This window comes from Aegilops tauschii, chromosome 5, assembly GCF_002575655.3.
Source record: "Aegilops tauschii subsp. strangulata cultivar AL8/78 chromosome 5, Aet v6.0, whole genome shotgun sequence".
Lineage (NCBI taxonomy): Eukaryota > Viridiplantae > Streptophyta > Magnoliopsida > Poales > Poaceae > Aegilops > Aegilops tauschii.
Window position 1 is genome coordinate 176,647,060 of NC_053039.3, and position 21,097 is coordinate 176,668,156.

Sequence of the window (21,097 nt, forward strand, 5' to 3'; positions counted from 1 at the left end):
ATTTGAACAAATAAACTAAGCAATTATGAGTGGCATAATGTTTAGCTTCAAGGGTGGAGTGTTGGTAGTGCAACACAAAGCAAGTAGGCAGATTGTATTCCATGTAAAAGATCGAAACCTATGTAAAAGCTGGAAATGACACTTTCTTTCTATACAATGCAGTGTTCGTTACCCACACATGATGGAAGTGATCACATAGAGAAATACTATTCACTCATGTCTACGGTTCCAGTATTTAGAAATAGGGTGGTCCACCCTAAAAGAATATTGACAACAAATATGACAAGGCAAGCATAGATGTAGTGAATCAATCATTTACTTGTGAGCTTACTAGGACAAGTATGCAGAATTGTAACTGCAGTAAGAGACCGTCCAAAATCTGAATGAAGAAGTTTGTCTAGCACTTATTGTTTGCAACTAATCAATGCGAATAATTGGATATTATATCGAATGAGTAAGAAAGACAAGTAAAATTGTCAACAAACCTGGCTTGTAGTAGTAATCTAGGTCAATGTCACTACGACCAACAATCCAAAATGACTAGTTTCTGTTCCGAGGGCCGGAATTTTCAAAACCCTGTGAAGTTTAGAGGTACTAAAGATTACCGAAATACATCTGAACCATTAAGTGTAGGTAGCACTGAGCACACAACAAACCCTAATGACAGTCCTGCCTAATGAGTAATGAATCAATTAGAAAATGGGTGATGAGGAGTGGCTGCTGAGTGTTGAGGACGTATCTCAGGATAAATCGGGTTGGCTTTGGTGGGTGCTGCACGCCTGAGCCCTGAACAGACTGGGAAGGTAGGCACGGCGGTGCGCCCGGGCAGCAGTGACGCTGTTGGGCGAGCGGCTCCTGGCCTCCTGTTAGTCCGGCGTCTCCTCCTAGAGTCATGCCGTCCGGGGACGGCAAGTCACCAGCGAGGCAGGCGGCTGGGGGCAAGTAGAGATCGGAAGCGCGCAACAGAACAGAGGGGAATCGGGGCCTGGGACAACCCAAAATCCCAGGGTGGGCCGGCCCACCATGCACCCTGTAGAGATACACACCCGAGCGGCAAACATGCATTTTTGAAACTAATTTAGGAACATTTAGCTGACCAATTAAACAACTCTATTTTAATAATATCAGATTCGTATTTGAACAACTAAGCTTGTTTAGCTTGATGGGTGGAGCAGTGTTATTATGACACGAATCACGTATTCTGATCGTATAGTGATCATAAAAGGGGGAAACTCTAAGCATATTTTTTTAGCAAAAGAGGGTTTCCCCTCCGATTTCTATTAAAGAAACCACCACGGAACCAACATGATCAATTAAACCCTAAGCATGATCAATTAAACCGTATTATGGCTGTGTCATGGCAGATTTGAAGCTGCAAACCAGAGAATGATATTTAGCATCCGTTGTTTGCTTCGAACTAAGAACTAAATTCTAAGAGCTGAAAAGAAAGTAGAGTAACCAAGTTAAGATCTATTTTCTGGTTGAGATCAAAAAGTTGAGGAGATATGAAGTACCACCTCTCTTGCGGCGCCATGTAGGCATCGGGGGTGCGATGGCTATCGGTGGCGTTGAAGCAGATCTGCGATGGTAGACGGGTGCATCGGGGGATAAGTCCCGTTGCGGTGGAAGAGAAGGTCGTGTGAGCGGCCCCGGCAAAGAGGACGACGGCGCCGATGAAGCGAGAGGACGCGATGCAAGGCTATTGGTCCGTCGCCGTGGATGAGAAACGTCCATCTCTAGTAGTGGACGACGCGGTCTTGGTAGGCGCTCCGGCATGGTGGAGGACGGTGGCGATGGACGTGGTGGAGGATGGCGGCGATGGATGGGATGGCGGACGGAGGCTGGTGTGGGGATGAGGTGTTCTAGCGCGGACGGTGTATGAATGGGAAAATGGAGGGAGAGGTACGGGGAACCATGTTTTTGGGACGCGCCTGTCTGAAATATGGGAAAGTTACGAACTTAGGCCCCGTTTAAAATTTGGACGTCTCGTCGGTTGGGGATAGGACGGTAATCTCGCATCTCGCCAATATTTTCCCAGAGCGATTTTGGGCGAGGAGAGGGTGGTTGGCGCCCATGGTTGGCGCCCACGGTGTATGAACGGGGCTGACAGGTAGGGCGGTTGTGTCACGTCTGAGTGAATTTACAAACCTGCCCCTATTGACGGTGTATGAACGAGGCTGACAGGTAGGGCGGTTGTGTCATGTCTGAGTGAAGTTACAAACCTGCCCCTATTGAAAATATTTGCCTACATCGATTTCAGCCGAGTCGAGTTTGTTTTGCCGCCCACCGTGTATGAATGGGGAATGGAGGGAGAAACAGAGGTCTTTCAGACGAGCTTGAATCAAATGAGTTTTGCCGCCCATGTTTGACGCCCACCGTGTCGGAATGGGCTCAGAGGCGGTCGTCTCACGTCTAATTGAAGTTACTAACCTACCCCTATTTAGAGCAGTGGAAATCGGGCCGATGGATTGTCCGTGTAATGGGTAGACAGTAATTTCCATCTCCCAAACACTTGGCTTCCGGGCAGCCGACGTGGGAGTGGACATTTTGCTGCTTCTTTCGAATTTTGGGACAATAAGCATCCACGTTTACCCTGGCAACTAAATTCGAATCGATTTTGTATTCCTATATGAATCTTTATAAATCATTCTATGTGTTTTTATATATCTTCAGAAGGACGACAAAGATGTATTCCACTGTCATATATGAATATGGTTTACAAATGCTGATACTCAAATTTAGAAACTAGAATCCAGTTTAAGGTGAATTCGAATATTTGGAACACTTCATGTCCAACTCAAATGTCACACACAGCATAATGTGTACTCCCATTTAGATATGTACACAAGCGATGTGTCAAGATTCAAATACCGAGTCAATCAACCAAGAATGTACAGAACTAACAGACATATAAACACTTATAGAGTATATGGATCAATAATATCAACTAACATACATAAGCCAGGCCGCTGTACTTTATTTTGGCTACAACAACATCCTTTTTTTAGCCAGCATCTTGGCCCTTTCCGATGCGTGCCACTTATGGTCCATCTATACTACTACTATTGTTGAATGCACATTCAGCCCGATTGGCATATTTGTAGGTCTGGCACAACATTCCAAATGAAATGTCTTCGAGTCTTATCAATTAATACAGACTTGTGCTCAAATAAAATTACAAACCAAAAAACAAAAAAAAACAATTATTACATGATCTCGAAAACAAATGGTTTGATTCATTACATGAACAGACAACACAAAGGTTATTCAACTATGGAAAGAACATTTCACCTATGATTTACCAAGTAGGAATTTAATTTCCTTTTTCCTTCAGGATCTTAACAATCTGGTCAGTCTCAGCTTGCTTCGTTTTGAAATCCACCAAATATTTAATGGTTGTCTTGAGTACTGCTTGTGATTGTGCCGTTTGCTTCCTCAATATGTCAACTTCATCTCTAAGTGCAGAAGCAGAATCTCTTTCTACCACTAGTTTAGCCTCTAGAGCATCAGCAGTTGGCAATTCATAATGCACGATTGGGCCGGTGCCACTGCTGTGGGAAGATGCAACGTCCATGGGGACCTCGCTCTTTGATCTTGGGCTAACCTGTTTTGTGTAACATCCCAAATTTTCAATTTGGAATGTTATACATTAGATCATCATTGCATAGCATATTTTATTGCATTTTGGCAAATCCTCAAAAATCCTAAGCAACTCAAGGGCCCTCGGAGAGAGTTGGGGATTTTTCCCGGTTTTCATATTTGATTTTTATCAAATAATAAAACGAGGATTTTTGGTTTTAATTATTTTTCTCTCCGAAAAATATTTCATATTAAAATAAATGAGAGGAGAAAATATGACTTCTCCAAAATAATTGAAATATTGGAGGAAAAATATTAAAATCAAATATTTGATTTTATTTCGGGGTTTATTTGTAATTTTAATTGCATTGGAAAAATTGCACGTTTTCAAAACTGCATTTTCGGGCGAAGAAAATGTTCACCTCATTCTAATTATTTTAATTAGACGGTGAAAATTTGTTTTGGAATTTTTGGATTTTTATTTATTTTTCTATGATTTTTCTTAGGTTCGGCAAAATTATTTTTAAAAAAAATCGCCCGAGCGCCGACTGGGCCGAAGCCCAGCCGCGCGGCCCAGCAGCACACCCCGAGTCGTCCCCGACCTGGAGACGGACTCCCGCCGCCGCCCGTGTCCCTCCAGGACACGTCGCCGCCGCCGCCTTGCCCCCTCCCCCACGGCACTCCCCCTACTATATATACTCCCCACCCCGCCGCCTCACCCCACCCCATTCCCGAAGCCGCCGCCGCCGGAGAAGCCCGACGCCGGAGCCGCCCGACCCCGCCACCGAAGGAGCCGCTGCCCCGGAGCCCGTACGCCGCCGCCAACGCCGCCCCTCGCCGCCCGAGCCCCGCCGCACCTCGCCGCCCCTCACCCGACCCGCCCGAGCCCCGTCCGACCCCGCCGGAGCCCGTCCCGACGAGGTATAGCCGAGCCGCCGCTCGAACCGCCCGTTTTTTTTTAAAACCGCTCGATTTTTTTTTCGAAACCCTAGGTTTATTTTTTTTGGTTTAATTAATTAGTGAACGTTCACCGATCCGTTCGTTTTAACGAACGTGTTCACCGGTTAGTCGCTGTTAACGAACGTCCGTTCGTTTAACTGTTCGTCAGTTTTCTTTTTCGTCGGTTTTTCCGTAATTATTCCAGATCGCGATTTCTGATCAGATTTTCGTTTTGGTTTAACTTTTCACTCGTTTATCGGAATCAGGCGATTCAAGCGCCTAGAGTTTCGTCTCGAAATTCTCTTTCCGTTTAACCAAGTCAAACAAGTTTTTTCTACTATAAAATTTGACTTAGATCCAGATTAGTACACGAAGCTTGTTTCTTTCGTCGTTTGACTTTCGTTGCTTTGTTTGATTCGATTCTTTTTGCAAACCGGAGTTCTTAATTTCAACTTTCTGGTTAGATCTTTATTTGAGTTTTACCTGTGCATTACATGAGTGCTTATTGTTTGCTTGTTTGTTTGCGAAAGAGTACCCGGAGTGCGCCGCATGCTACTTCGAATCTCTAGGTTTGACGGATCATCAGCAAGGCAAGTAACACTTTGATCATACCTCTTTTACTACCCAGTTTTATTGCATTAGACAAATCCTCAAACATTGCATGATTAGGATCTAATTGAATTGTGGGTATTGGGAAGTAGTTGAGCTAGTACCTATTACCTGTTTTATTATCAAACCCTTGGGAGTTACTTCTACATTTGCTTATATTGCTATGCCATGCTAGTAGACGTGGATTGGGTTTGAGTGTATCCATGACAGATGTGAGATTGTTAATATATGGTTAAACTTAAGGTGGCAACTAAAACTCACATCTGGGTGGATTGAGGTACCTGGGTATTCCAGGATTGCCTGTTTCTTTTGGACCGCCACCCAGGTTCTAAGGGATCATGAGATTATTCATGCTAGAAACTTCCGTGTGCAGCCACAAGCTATTATGGGCTCTAGCATAGTTGATTAAGTTGTGTGAACTCTTACAGTGGTAGACTAGCAGATGTAGGGGATGTAGGTGTATGGTCTACCCATTCGTAAGGTGCTAACGCTTCTGAAAGACTGTGTCTCGGTCATCCGTTTCTCAAACATCATGTAGTGCGAGAATCAAGCGGAGGTGATCGAGTCCTGTGGGGAAAAGTGCACAAACCTCTGCAGAGTGTACAAACTAATCATGATTAGCCGTGTCCCCGGTTATGGACATCTTGAGTATCTAGTAGTTGGATTATCATGTGAATCTCATCATGTTACTTCAATTAATTTTGTTGGGTTAATGATGATACTTAATTGGGATTGAGAATGCTGTCAACCATTCTCAATGTTTAACAACCACCATGATAGTTAAATAAAATGTATTCCTTTGCAGTAGGGAAAAATTGGCTTTTTGCAAAACAGTAACCATAGAGCCTTCTACCAGCCAAATATGCATGTAGTGATAGCATCATTCTGTTCATTACTCTATATGTGTTATTTTGCCAGCATATTCCATGTGCTGACCCATTTCGGGCTACAACGTTTCATGTTGCAGACTTTTCAGACGACGAGTAAGGTGCCTTAGGTCGTGGTCTTATACTCAGTGATGCCGTTGGAGTTGATGGACTCACTTATCTTCCAAGTCTTCCGCTGTTATCGTATTTAGATGGCCTTAAGCCATATTTATCATACTTATTCTCTTTTGAGATACTCGTTGTAATACGTGTGTGATTGCTACTCTGTTATAAATCCTCCATTTGTACTGTGCGTGTCAGCATTACTCATCCAGGGATGACACTGGTGCACAGCAGCATAAACTGTTTGAGGTCTGGTCGCTACAAAGGTGGTATCAGAGCACACGCTGACTGTAGGACACGACCACTAAGCTTAAACCCTAGAACACTACTCTCTTCTCATTTCTGACTCCACTTTCTACTCTTTTAGGAATGGCGGATGCAAGGAAGAAGTTCATGCAACCGGATGAAGAGACACCTTTTGGACGACACTTGAAGGAAGTCACTAAGTACCTGAACATCGGAATACCAAGCTTCACCGGAACCTACAACGCCACACTACTAGAAGAGGAGCGCTGGAAGATTCAAGTTCAAGTTCCAGGAAGGACGTTTACGGCAGTCACTTAACCTATAGAGTTTTCCTTTGATGCACCAACCTGGAGTTTAGGGAAGAGCATGGCAGCCCACATCTCTATGGGACGCATTGGAGAAGTCTACCACAGGGAGCTTAAGGATACTATTTATCAGATTTGTGGACGCCGAGATGAGCAATGGGAGATGATCAGCACCAAGAAGGATGGATCAATTGCAGCTTTCATCCAGGAGCAAAACCAACACATTCGTCGCCAGGAGAACCAGATGTGCGCATACATGATAGAACTGACGAAGGCATTGAACAAGATCACGGAGTTGGAGGAAGAACTCAAGTCTACGCGCGAGGATTATATGGAGGAAATCGTCGCGCTAGTGAGAAAGAATGACGACCTGATACAGAAGATCGGAGTATTCATGGGAGACCCAGCTCCATGAGGAGAAGATGACGATTCTACTTGCCCGGATAACTACATCATCATCGACGACACCGACTCAGACCCCAGTGAAGATGACTTTGTTGATGAAGCTGGAGCAGATATCATGGAGTCTTCGACCGATCAAAATTTCTAGTAGACCCCCATAATCATAGTAGTATTTCCCCCATGTAAATAGTATAGTCCGAGCACTTTTTGTAACGATAGTTTGATCGATTGTATGCCTTGTTTGAATTGATTGAGTGATATTGATTGTGTTTGTCTCATGAGCATATGGGTAGTGTTTCCTCTCTAGACCTCATTCTATTCTAAATTCTCATCCTTTCTAAACCTATCAGATGCCTCCGAGACGCGACACCGGATTTGTTTTCCCACCGGAGATCACTCAGTTGATTCTGCAGTAGAATGCCCTGATGCAAGTATTAGTACAGAACCAAGGCAACAACAACAACAACAACAACAACAACAACCCACCACCACCTGTTGATCACTTAGCCCGTTTCTTGAGGCTAAATCCGCCGGTGTTTTCCAGCAGCACCGAGCCGATTGTTGCAGATGATTGGCTCCGCAAGGTTGGAAGGGAGTTGACCACTGCAGGATGCACAGATGCGGAGAGAGTGCGTTTTGCCGCACATCAGCTTGATGGACCCGCAACATCATGGTGGGAGAATTACACAGCCACACACCCTATTGACACTGTCACATGGGACCAGTTTCAGCAAGCTTTCCGTACTGCCCATGTTTCAGCAGGAGCCATGGCTATGAAGAAGCGTGAGTTTTGCAACCTACACCAAGGAGGACGCACCGTAGGCTAGTATGTGGAGGACTTTAGTAAGTTAGCACGTTATGCTCCAGATGACGTTGCTACAGATGCAGCCAAGCAGGAGAAGTTTCTCGAAGGACTAAATGATGAGCTGAGCATGCAGTTGATGGTAGCAACCTTCAACAACTACCAGGAGTTGGTAGATAAAGCTCTCATGATTGAAGGGAAGCAGCAGCAGATTGAAAACCGTAAGAGGAAGTATGGACAAGGGAAGTACAATTCTGGAGCTCAGCAGAAGCCACATTTTACCCCGAAATCGGGAGGACAGTTTCAGCATACCCATGGAGGAGGTAGTTGGCACAACCATAATGGCCCCAAGAATGGTAATGGGAATGGAGGAAGCAACAGCCAGAACCGTACCAACCCTTCAACCCCAGCTAAGAGAGACCTGAGCCAAGTCACTTGCTTTAAGTGCCAGAAGACTGGACATTATAAATGTCCTGAAGCCCAGAATGGAAATGTCAATGGAAGCTCTGGGAAGAAGCCGAACCCTTTTAACAAAGGACAAGTGAACCACGTTTACGTGGAGGAGGTTGAAGCACAGCCTGATGCAGTAATAGGTAAGTTTTTGGTTAAGTCATTTACTGCACTCATTCTTTTTGATACTGGTGCATCGCATTCATACATATCAAGGGGGTTTGTGGATAAGTATAAACTGCCCACCAAGGTTCTTAAAACACCTATGTTAGTAAGTTCACCAGGAGCAGAGTATATGGCAAGCCAAGGATGTTTTCAGATGCCATTGGCCATAGGTAGGCATGTTTTCCCCTCAGACTTGATAATCTTGGAGTCGCAAGTTTTGGATGTAATTTTGGGTATGGATTGGCTATCGATGTACGGAGGAAACATCGATTGCGCCAGTAAGACGATTTCGCTTACCACCCCAGAAGGAAGAAGGATTAAGTATGTATCCCGGCATGTGCCGAAGAGGACTCAAGTGAATTCCTTATCAGGAGTTGTACAGGAGGAAGTACTAGTGGTGAAGGATTACCCCGATGTATTTCCAGAAGAGTTGTCAGGCATGCCACCGGATAGAGACATTGAGTTTTTGATTGAACTTTTGCCAGGCACAGGGCCATTATCTAAGAGACCGTATAGGATGCCCGCAAAGGATTTGGAAGAAATTAAGAAGCAGATTAAGGAGTTACTGGATAAAGGCTATATTCGCCCAAGTTCGTCACCTTGGGGATCACCCGTACTTCTAGTGGAGAAGAAAGATGGATCGTTGAGGATGGTTGTTGATTATCGAGGATTGAACGAAGTGACCATCAAGAACAAGTACCCACTGCCGATGATCAATGATTTGTTTGACCGCTTACAAGGAGCTAAGGTATTTTCCAAGATCGATCTACGATCAGGATACCATCAGTTGAAGATTCGAGAGCAGGATATACCTAAGACGGCTTTTACCACCAGGTATGGGCTGTATGAGTATACCGTTATGTCATTTGGTCTGACTAACGCACCTGCCTATTTCATGAACCTGATGAACAAAGTGTTTATGGAGTTTTTGGATAAGTTCGTCGTGGTGTTCATTGATGATATTTTGGTCTACTCAAAGAACGAAGAGGAGCATAAGGAGCATTTGCGTTTGGTACTTGAGAAGCTCAGAGAACATCAGTTATACGCCAAGTTCAGCAAATGTGAGTTTTGGCTGAAAGAAGTTGGATTCCTCGGACATGTTATATCCGGAGAAGGAATAGCAGTAGACCCCGCCAAAGTTGACACAGTAACAAGCTGGGAATCACCCACGTCAGTTGGAGAGATCCGGAGTTTTCTTGGACTTGCAGGATACTACCGGAGGTTCATTGAGAATTTCTCGAAGATTGCTAAGCCCATGACAGAGCTGTTAAAGAAGGACACCAAGTTCAATTGGACTGATGGTTGTGAAGCTAGTTTTCAGGAGTTGAAGAAACGTTTGGTTACATCACCAGTGTTGATTCTGCCAGACCAACGCAAGGATTATGAAGTTTATTGCGACGCTTCTCGTCGAGGACTTGGACCAGTGCTTATGCAGGAAGGAAGAGTTGTTTCATATGCTTCACGACAACTTAAACCCCATGAGAAGAATTATGCCACCCATGATTTGGAGTTAGCAGCCATAGTGCATGCGTTGAAGACATGGAGACATTTTCTCATCGGAAATCACTGTGAGGTGTACACGGATCACAAGAGTTTGAAGTACATTTTCACGCAAAAGGAGTTGAATCTCAGGCAGAGGAGATGGTTGGAACTCATAAAGGATTATGATATGAGATTGCATCATCACCCCGGAAAGGCTAACGTAGTAGCAGACGCGTTGAGCCGCAAGAGCCATGTCAACACACTCATGACCGGAGAGTTACCGAAAGTATTAGCCGAGGATCTTCGCGAGCTATGTTTGGAGATAGTACTGAGAGGTTACGTAGCAACGTTGGAGATTTAGTCTACCTTGATGGAAAAGATCAGGGAAGCTCAAAAGACAGACAAGGAGATTGCAGAAATAAAGAAAAGGATGAGTAAAGGAAAAGCCAAGGGATTTCGTGAGGATGAGCACGATACCTTATGGTTTGAGGACCGCGTTTATGTGCCTAATGATCCGGAGATCAGGAAGTTGATCTTGCAAGAGGCCCATGATTCGCCATATTCGATTCACCCAGGAAATACCAAGATGTATTTGGATTTGAAGGATACTTTCTGGTGGACCGGAATGAAGAAGGATATTGCGGGGTATGTAGCAGTTTGTGATGTATGTCAGAGAGTAAAGGCGGAGCATCAGAAGCCAGCAGGATTGCTACAGCCATTGCCGATACCCGAATGGAAGTGGGATAAACTAGGCATGGATTTTATCACGGGATTGCCCAGGACTCGTTCAGGCTATGCTCAATATGGGTTGTAGTCGATTGTTTGACGAAAGTAGCTCATTTCATCCCAGTGAAGACCACTTACATCAGTGCTAAGTTGGCAAAGATATACATGACCAGGATCGTATGTCTGCATGGAGTTCCGAGGACCATTGTATCAGATAGAGGAACCCAGTTTACCTCAAAGTTTTGGAATCAGTTACATGAAACTTTGGGAACCAGGCTAGAATTCAGTACAGCTTTTCACCCACAGACAGACGGACAGACCGAGAGAGTCAATCAGATTTTGGAAGATATGCTGAGAGCTTGTGCGCTAGATTATGGATCTAGTTGGGACGACAATTTGCCGTATGCAGAGTTTTCTTACAACAACAGTTACCAATCCAGTTTGAAGATGGCCCATTTCGAAGCTTTGTACAGAAGGAGGTGCAGAACACCATTGTTGTGGAACGAAGTTGGAGACCGCCAGTTGTTTGGACCAGATTTGATTAAGGAATCAGAACAGAAAGTGAAGTTGATTCGCGATAGGCTCAAGGTAGCCCAGTCCAGGCAGAAGAGTTATGCGGATTCTAAACGCAAGGAGACAGTTCACGAAGTCGGAGACATAGTTTACCTACGAGTATCACCACTTCGAGGAGTTAAGCGCTTTGGAGTTAAAGGAAAGTTAGCGCCACGTTTTGTAGGACCATACAAAATTTTGGAGCGTATGGGAGAAGTTGCTTACAAACTGGAATTGCCCGAAGGATTGTTAGGAGTTCATGATGTATTTCACGTTTTCCAGTTGAAGAAGTGCCACGCAGATATGGCCGATATACCACTGAGAGATACAGTGCCGTTGGAAGCGATTCAGTTGGAAAGTGATTTGACCTATGAGGAGAAACCAGTCAAGATTCTTGAGTATGCCAGCCGAGTCACCCGCAGCAAGGTTATCAAGTTCTGCAAAGTTCAGTGGAGTCACCACATCGAGGACGAAACCACCTGGGAGCGAGAGGAAGATCTACGGAAGAACCACTCTCACCTATTTTCTAGCCAACCCGAATCTCGAGGGCGAGATTCATCTTAAGGGGGTAGGTTTGTAACATCCCAAATTTTCAATTTGGAATGTTATACATTACATCTTCATTGCATAGCATATTTTATTGCATTTTGGCAAATCCTCGAAAATCCTAAGCAACTCAAGGACCCTCGGAGAGAGTTGGGGATTTTTCCCAGTTTTCATATTTGATTTTTATCAAATAATAAAACGAGGATTTTTGGTTTTAATTATTTTTCTCTCCGAAAAATATTTCATATTAAAATAAATGAGAGGAGAAAATATGACTTCTCCAAAATAATTGAAATATTGGCGGAAAAATATTAAAATCAAATATTTGATTTTATTTCGGAGTTTATTTGCAATTTTAATTGCATTGGAAAAATTGCACGTTTTCAAAACTGCATTTTCGGGCCAAGAAAATGTTCACCTCGTTCTAATTATTTTAATTAGACGGTGAAATTTTGTTTTGGCATTTTTGGATATTTATTTATTTTTCTATGATTTTTCTTAGGTTCGGAGAAATTATTAAAAAAAAATCGCCCGAGCGCCGACTGGGCCGAAGCCCAGCTGCGTGGCCCGGCAGCCCACCCCAAGTCGTCCCCGACCTGGAGACGGACTCCCGCCGCCGCCCGTGTCCCTCCAGGACACGTCGCCGCCGCCGCCTTGCCCCTGCCCCACGGCACCCCCTACTATATATACTCCCCACCCCGCCGCCTCACCCCACCCAGTTCCCGAAGCCGCCGCCGCCGGAGCCGCCCGACCCCGCCGCCGAAGGAGCCGCCGCCCTGGAGCCCGTACGCCGCTGCCGCCGCCGCCCCTCACCCGACCCGCCGGAGCCCGTCCCGACGAGGTATAGCCGAGCCGCCGCTCTAACCACCCGGTTTTTTTTAAACCGCTCGGTTTATTTTTTTCGAAACCCTAGGTTTATGTTTTAGATCGGTTTATTTTTTTGGTTTAGTTAATTAGTGAACGTTCACCGATCCGTTCGTTTTAACAAATGTGTTCACCGGTTAGTCGCTATTAACGAACGTCCGTTCGTTTAACTGTTCGTCAGTTTTCTTTTTCGTCGGTTTTTCCGCGATTATTCCAGATCGCGATTTCTGATCAGATTTTTGTTCTGGTTTAACTTTTCGCTCGTTTATCGGAATGAGGCGATTCAAGCGCCTAGAGTTTCGTCTCAAAATTCTCTTTCCGTTTAACCAACTCAAACAAGTTTTTGCTACTGTAAAATTTGACTTAGATCCAGATTAGTACACGAAGCTTGTTTCTCTCGCCGTTTGACTTTCGTTGCTTCGTTTGATTCGATTCTTTTTGCAAACCGGAGTTCTTAAGTTGAACTTTCTGGTTAGATATTTATTTGAGTTTTACCTATGCATTAGATGAGTGCTTATTGTTTGCTTGTTTGTTTGCGATAGAGTACCCGGAGTGCGCCGCTTACTACTTCGAATCTCTAGGTTTCACGGATCATCAGCAAGGCAAGTAACACTTTGATCATACCTCTTTCACTACCTAGTTTTATTGCATTAGACAAATCCTCAAACATTGCATGATTAGGATCTAATTGAATTGTGGGTATTGGGAAGTAGTTGAGGTAGTACCTAGTACCTGTTTTATTGTCAAACCCTTCGGAGTGACTTCTACGTTTGCTTATATTGCTATGCTATGCTAGTAGACGTGGATTGTGTTTGAGTGTATCCATGACAGATGTGAGATTGTTAATATATGGTTAAACTTAAGGTGGCAACTAAAACTCACATCTGGGTGGATTGAGGTACCTGGGTATTCCAAGATTGCCTGTTTCTTTTGGACCGCCACCCAGGTTCTAAGGGATCATGAGATTATTCATGCTAGAAACTTCCGTGTGCAGCCACAAGCTATTATGGGCTCTAGCATAGTTTATTAAGTTGTGTGAACTCTTATAGTGGTAGACTTGCAGATGTAGGGGATGTAGGTGTACCGGTCTACCCATTCGTAAGGTGCTAACGCTTCTGAAAGACTGTGCCTCGGTCATCCGTTTCTCAAACATCATGTAGTGCGAGAATCAAGCGGAGGTGATCGAGTCTTGTGGGGAAAAGTGCCCAAACCTCTGCAGAGTGTACAAACTAATCATGATTAGCCGTGTCCCCGGTTATGGACATCTTGAGTATCTAGTACTTGGATTATCATGTGAATCTCATCATGTTACTTTAATTAATTTTGTTGGGTTAATGATGATACTTAATTGGGATTGAAAATGCTGTCAACCATTCTCAATGTTTAACAACCACCATGATAGTTAAATAAAATTTATTCCTTTGCAGTAGGGAAAAATTGGCTTTTTGCAAAACAGTAACCATAGAGCCTTCTACCAGCCAAATATGCATGTAGTGATAGCATCATTCTGTTCATTACTCTCTATGTGTTATTTTGCCAGCATATTCCATGTGCTGACCCGTTTCGGGCTGCAACGTTTCATGTTGCAGACTTTTCAGACGACGAGTAAGGTGCCTTAGGTCGTGGTCTTATATTCAGTGATGCCGTTGGAGTTGATGGACTCACTTATCTTCCAAGTCTTCCGCTGTTATCGTATTTAGATGGCCTTAAGCCATATTTATCATACTTATTCTCTTTTGAGATACTCATTGTAATACGTGTGTGATTGCTACTCTGTTATAAATCCTCCGTTTGTACTACGCGTGTCAGCATTACTGATCCAGGGATGACACTGGTGCACAGCAGCACAGATTGTTTGAGGTCTGGTCGCTACATTTTGCCATTAAAGTTCCGATTGGATTCAGAAAAGTTGAAGTTAGCAAAACATCTCAACTGGGAGTTATAACAGCAAACCAGTTAAACAAACAAGGAATTAAAGAGTTTCAATTGGATGCTGAAAAGTAGTTATTAACATCATTGTAACCCGCTGTTGCAGCAGCAAAGCAGTGAAACAAACAAGTAAATAGTTATGTTAAGGGAAACAGGTAATTCTTAACTGTAAGTATCAAACACATAGATAGGCGCAATCTACAATATGATTAACAGGCTGTGCCATTATGTAATCAGTAGCATACTAAATTAAGCCAAGCAACGTAATTGAACAATTTTGCAATAAGTGGCTAACTAAAATTCCGAGAAGCAGGTAACTGAACTTACGCTATTTCTTTGTACAGGCACACTGCAACTTCTTTTTCACTTACAAGGTTGTACGAAGGAGTCCATGGCATCAATTGCTTGGATACGCAGTCCCAATACTTCTTTCTTCCCACACTGCATGGGTAAGTCGAATGGTTAATCTGGTCAGATGGTGCGTCCTTGATATGTTATATGAGGACGTGTAGTCAGACTAGTTGTAGCCAAACACATTACACTGGCTTTTACTGTATATTTCATGCGATTACTTTTGGCATATCGAGATCTAAGCAATCTACAATAGGATGAAAAGACTGGCATCCTTCACATTATTGGCGAACTCAGTTCATAGAAACAAGCAATTCAACCATTCTGTGGGTAAATCAAAAGCGCCACTGGAATATTTTTCACTATCCAATCATACATGCAAAAAGGGGCGACGCCACCATAGGGGCTGGTATGGGCGGCCGGCTCAGGTGGCTGGAAAGTGTGCACCTAGTTTGAGTCGTCCAGGTTGGCCCACGCTAGTTTTGTTAGTCCCAACGCATGAGCAGGCAATGTAAAAAATGAAGAAAAATGTTTCAATTTGGATGGGCCAATAACATAAGTGCAAGGCAGGCCCTATAGCAGGCTCGCGGCCCAAACGAGCGCCTCCCATATCGATCGACAGCAGGAAAAATCCCAATTCATTCACTCCAGCCTCCAGTCTGGTTTGCTCCTAACCTAACCGCCGCTGGACAGACCGACACAGCACTTCCTCGCGCCCTCGTTGGAGGGTGGTCGCCGGGCTTCAAGCGAACGGAAGGACAAGAAGATGAAGATCCAACCCTGGGTGTAGCCTGCGTGGGAGGCAGCGGCGGCAACACGGGCATGGCATCGAGCTTGCGCAAACGGACAGTCGCAACTTGCAAGAGTAGCATGCGCAGCAAGCAGGTACATCACATCCCTGATTATATCTAATTCAACTCTTCAATTTCTGGCCAATAGTTAAACCTGACGGTGTTGTAAAACTGCTTGTATGTAGGGAATCTATGAGAAAATGAAACCAATTTCTACTTATTTTATAACTCCCCCAATCAATACTGAACTGACTGAATCTGATGTATCTAATCAAGTTTCCGGTGCAAACATACAAGCTCATGTTGTTCTTGAGCCTGAAGTGTCTAATGAACAGACTGCTAATGAAGGATTTGATGCAAACATTATACATGCTCCTGCTGATGAACATATAGTGTCTAATGAGGGATCTAATGCAAGCATTTTGCAAGCTCATTGAAGGATTTAGTGTCTAATGATGATCTACTATGTTGAGAGAGACAGAGATTTGCAGGCATTGATGACAAGCAAATTATAGTGCATTTTCATAGCTTGAGGAAACGTCGAGGCCATCTACCAGAGTCCCCGTATCATGACAACATAGCATAAATACTTTTCTAATCTGTTGTTTGAAACTATTGGTACACTTGTGCAGGATAGATATATTGATATGCAGTTTGCGCATTGGTTATACGTGCAATTACACTTTGATATTTTCAGCCAGAGAACGAATAATTCAAGCAGGTACAGACCATGTTTGTAGTCCTTGTACACCATGTTGCATTTTGTGTTTTTTGGTGCTTGCATCATTTAGTGCTTATAATCTGAACTACTTTGGATCATTAGCTGGTTTTCAAAGTGCATGTAGCTTCACATTTCTCAAGTTATGTTGATTTCCGGAGTGCAAGTGCCTTCGTATTTTTTAAGTTAAATGTTCGCCCCTGGTAACTTGAATTCGTGGGTCAGCCACTACACACAAATCATACACGAATTCTAGTACGAATTAAATGAAATGCAGGGACTTACACTAGCTCATTGTACAGGCTCACTGCAGCTCTGCTTGCGCTTGGGATGTTCCATGTACAAGTCCATGTTACCACTTGCTTGGATGTGCAGGCCTTGTGCTCCTTGCATCCCCCTCTGCATTTTTGACACGGCGAATGGTTGATGAAATAAGAGGAATCGACCTTGATGTTGTACCAGAGGACAGATACTTACAAGGTTATACGGGTGTGCAGGATGTGTACCAGATCCCGTAGCGCCATCATGCTTCGCTGAAAAATGGATTTGCTTGTTTCAGATGATATCTCCAGAAGAAATAAGAGTTGAAGTCAGAGTTGCATAGGCGTGTAAGCTAAGAGAGCAGTGAAAGGATATCCAAACATCGTCGAAACAGTGCACAATGGAGTGATGTGTGGATACCTAGTTCGGGCCGCGTTTGGGCATGCTCGCCTAGCTAGAGTGCGGGTCACTTCAGAGCCGTTGAGGGTGATGCGCTGGCGTTGGCTGGCCGCGCACGGATGCAGATCTTGAGTGGCAACGGAGCGCTATGATGCGGTGGACGAGACCGTTGGTGAAGCCCCAACGGTCTCGGGGGGCGGAGGTGCGACGATGTGCTCGGTGAAATAGCCCCGGTGAGCTGGGAGACGGCGTCGGTGAAGCGCACCTGATGCGGTGGAACTCGTTGTCTGTGAGGCACGTCGGTTGCGGCGGCCGACGTTGTCTGTGGACCACCCAGTGCGGTGGACGAGGGCGTAGATGAGGTAGCTCCTGTGCGGTGGTGAAGCGCGACCGTCGTCTTCGTCGTCGTCGTCGTCCGGCACAGAGGTGGGGAACGGTGGGGAAAGAGACGAGACGAGGGGCGATTCGAGGGTTGGCGGCGAATTAGGGATTTGAGCAATCTGGGCGCGGAAGGGGACGGTGGAGAAGAGAGATTTTGCAGGGCTGGAATTGGGGCCGCCAGATATTTCAATCCGAAACGTGGAAGCACGAACTTATATTGTCGTCGTCCTTTTTTGGGGGGAGGGGGGTGGGTGGCTGGGTGCTACGCGTCCGTCCGACACACGCGACCACCCCGACAGGACTATGCTTCGATGCCTTAAGGCACCTGCCTTTGTGTCCATGACATGTGGGCCCAACAGGTGGCTGGCCCACAAGTCAGTGACCCAAAGGCAGTTGCCTTTAAGGCACCGAAGCATTGGCCACCCCGACACGACCCTGGTCTGCCTGGTGCGCCTACATTTGAGAATGCAAACGAATCTTCTTTCATTTGCAAACGAATCTGTATGTATTACCATACCCGTGTTCTCCTTGCAATAATTAGTCATTCGAAACAAGATACTCCATCCGTTCACTTTTGTAAGTCATTTCAGACAACTTAAAATGAACTGTTTTGCACATTGTCTAAAATGTCTTCAAGGTCTTATAAAAGTGAACAGAGGGAGTACTATAAATTAATTAATGAGGAGTTATTTGAAAAAAAATCGAAATGGCACCCACGCTAACGTGGATTACAGTGTGTGTCACATAATTAGTTATTTGAATTAGAGTGTGTGTCACGTAGTTAGTTATTTGAATTAGAGTGTGTGTCACGTAGCGATCTCCAATTCTAACGTGGATTTTGCATTTCACTGAGTGGGGGGCTACTTTTTTAATACAAATTCATATGTATATGATGAACACCATGATAGTGAGAAAACTTTTGGATGGATTCAAACATATGACCTACAAAATAGCACAACAAACTGAGTCAATGTCAACTTTTCGAAACTTAGTATGGCACGAATTTGAAATAATTACCCGTATGCCTGGTCCTCGGTTCAAATCTTACAATGTACACCGAATTGAAACATCGATATTAAGTCTCGTACTATGTACATTCAAATGTTGTTTTTAGCCCCCCCCCCGCACAAACACTACATAATTCCTGTATCGGTCAATCTTCCTCTCCTAACCACCTTAGGAAGCTATTGGTTTCCAACACACGTTCATTCTTTCTCTCCATGTTTCGATCTCTAAGTCTCTCAACTACACAACCCCTTTTTCCACTCTGTTACCAAATGTATTTACCTCACACACCCGCCATTGCACCCCATGCCGAGCTCTCTCTCTCCCCCCTCTCCCTCTCACCCTCTCACGCTAAATACATGCATTGCCTATCTAGCCCCCCAACCTCTCGTGCGCACGCACGCACGTTGTATATCTAGGTCACTCCCTCGAGACCGTCTCACTCTTTCTTCCGCACGGCGGGCCACACTCGCTCAATCTCGCTCTCTTTATCTGAGACTCGTTTAACCTCGTTTTCTTTCACACACAAATGATATATCTCCCTGTTCGGGCCTCGATCGACACACTCTATACTCTCTCACGCAGATTGTCTATCTAGGTCAGTCCATCCAAGCCGCCGCCACTCTTTCGACCTCATGGTGGGCCACGCTCACTCAATCTCTCTCTCTCTCTCTCTCCATATATCTCGATTGACCTCGCTCTTTCTCGGACAAAAACGATATATCACCATGTTTGAGCCCAATTCGACCTATTCACATTGTATACTCTCTAACACACATCGTCTATCTAGGTCACTCTCTCCAACCCGTCTCACTCTTTCGATCGCACAGCGACCCTATGTGATCGGTTGACCTTGCTTCCTCCCACGCACAAAATATATCTACATGTCTGTGACTGGATCATCTCTCAAGATCTATGTTACAGCCCTCACCCTTCCCAAAAAGCTCAATCGGACAATATCTCTCCGGAGCATATATATTTGTTCAATGAATGTCGGACCACACTCACTTTGTCTCTCTATCTATATGTCTCTCGACTGACCTCGCTTTCTCACACCGTATCTTCCACGCGTTGAAGCTACTACCTCTCCATCCCTCGCAAAGCTGGAGCTATTTACATTGCGAGGGGCACTCCAACCTTGGATTAATTTGTGTATGCATTTATTCCGGTCGGTTTAGATTATATTTTCGTAGCATTCGGCCCACAACTACTCCAAACACCGTTGCAACCAACGCAACTCCCCTAGTTGATTTCCCTCTGGCTCGGTCATCGCTCTCTCACACGTCCTTTCTCGCCTTCAACGTCGCACCATGGTATTATTGAAAAAACTATGTTGTTCTCTTTAATTATTATAAATAAGCTACAAAACTACACACTGATAGTCCACTTGGAATGGAACAAATTTCAACCCACAAATTAAAGTTCTACAAACTACACACCGAGGGGCCCACATGTCATGAAACAAATTTGGACCCATATACAAATTAAAAAATAAAGGACGAGGATCGAACATGCGACCGGGTCTTCAAGCCGCACGTCAATAGGCAACATACGTAGAATAGCAATGTTTGTTGTACCCCCTTTGTTCACATAATGTTTTTATATTACCACAGCCTAATTAATGGATAACATGTAATATTATTTTTAGTAATATTCGCCTTCACTTACTGGTGGGTTCCATGTGTGCTCTCTCTCTCCTCCCCTTCTGCGTTTAGACGCACGGGCAAACAGGAAGAACTCGCAGCCGATGTTGTCATTGACCATATCTGGACGCGTTCACAAGTCACAGCACCAGTTTCACGTACTAGCAGCACTAGTCAGTGTGTACGTGCAATGCACGTTAATTTGGAAGTATATTAAGTGCATGCGGATATTAACTACTAGGACATTATTTGTGTGTTGTCATGTGATTAGCACTATTTTTGGCATGAAATTAACTGCACGCTAAACGTGTTGAGCGCTCGACATTGAAGCAGTCTAGGTCGTTGGATGACAAGGAATACATGTGGCTTGATGACGTTTTATATTTAATTTGATACGGCTCTAGCAGAACATTCAATCGATCAAACCATACATTTCATTCAGTCTGACTCCGACTTTAAATTATACGACGATTGATATAAAATAAACGTAAATGATAAACGTTTGGATTTAAAGCATGGCAATCCGAATGTTTTTCATGGCAAATTTAGATTACGCGGCGGCGGCGGGGGCGTCTCGCGGTGGGAAGCATCTCCTCTGCCGTGCTCTGTGTGTCGTCGGGCCACTGACCGACGGCGACGGCGGCATCTTGCGCCGTTGTTGACATACTCCTGGACGTTGGCCTAGCTTCAAGGAAGGCCAAAATGTTTTGGACTTCGGAGCGAGTCAATTGGCGGGAGGAGGCGACTAGCGTTGGTGCAAGGAAGCGGTCGACGGCGGCCATCCATGCCGCTAAGGGGGGAACTGGCACCCGCGCGGGGACAGGCGCTGTCAACGGCGCGGCGGAGACATTCGTGTGCACGGGCACCGGCACGGGCGCGCACGTCAGTACCCGCGCAGGCGCATGCGCTGGCAGGTGCACGGGCACCGGCACGGGCGTGCGCGTCAGTGCACGTGCAGGCGCA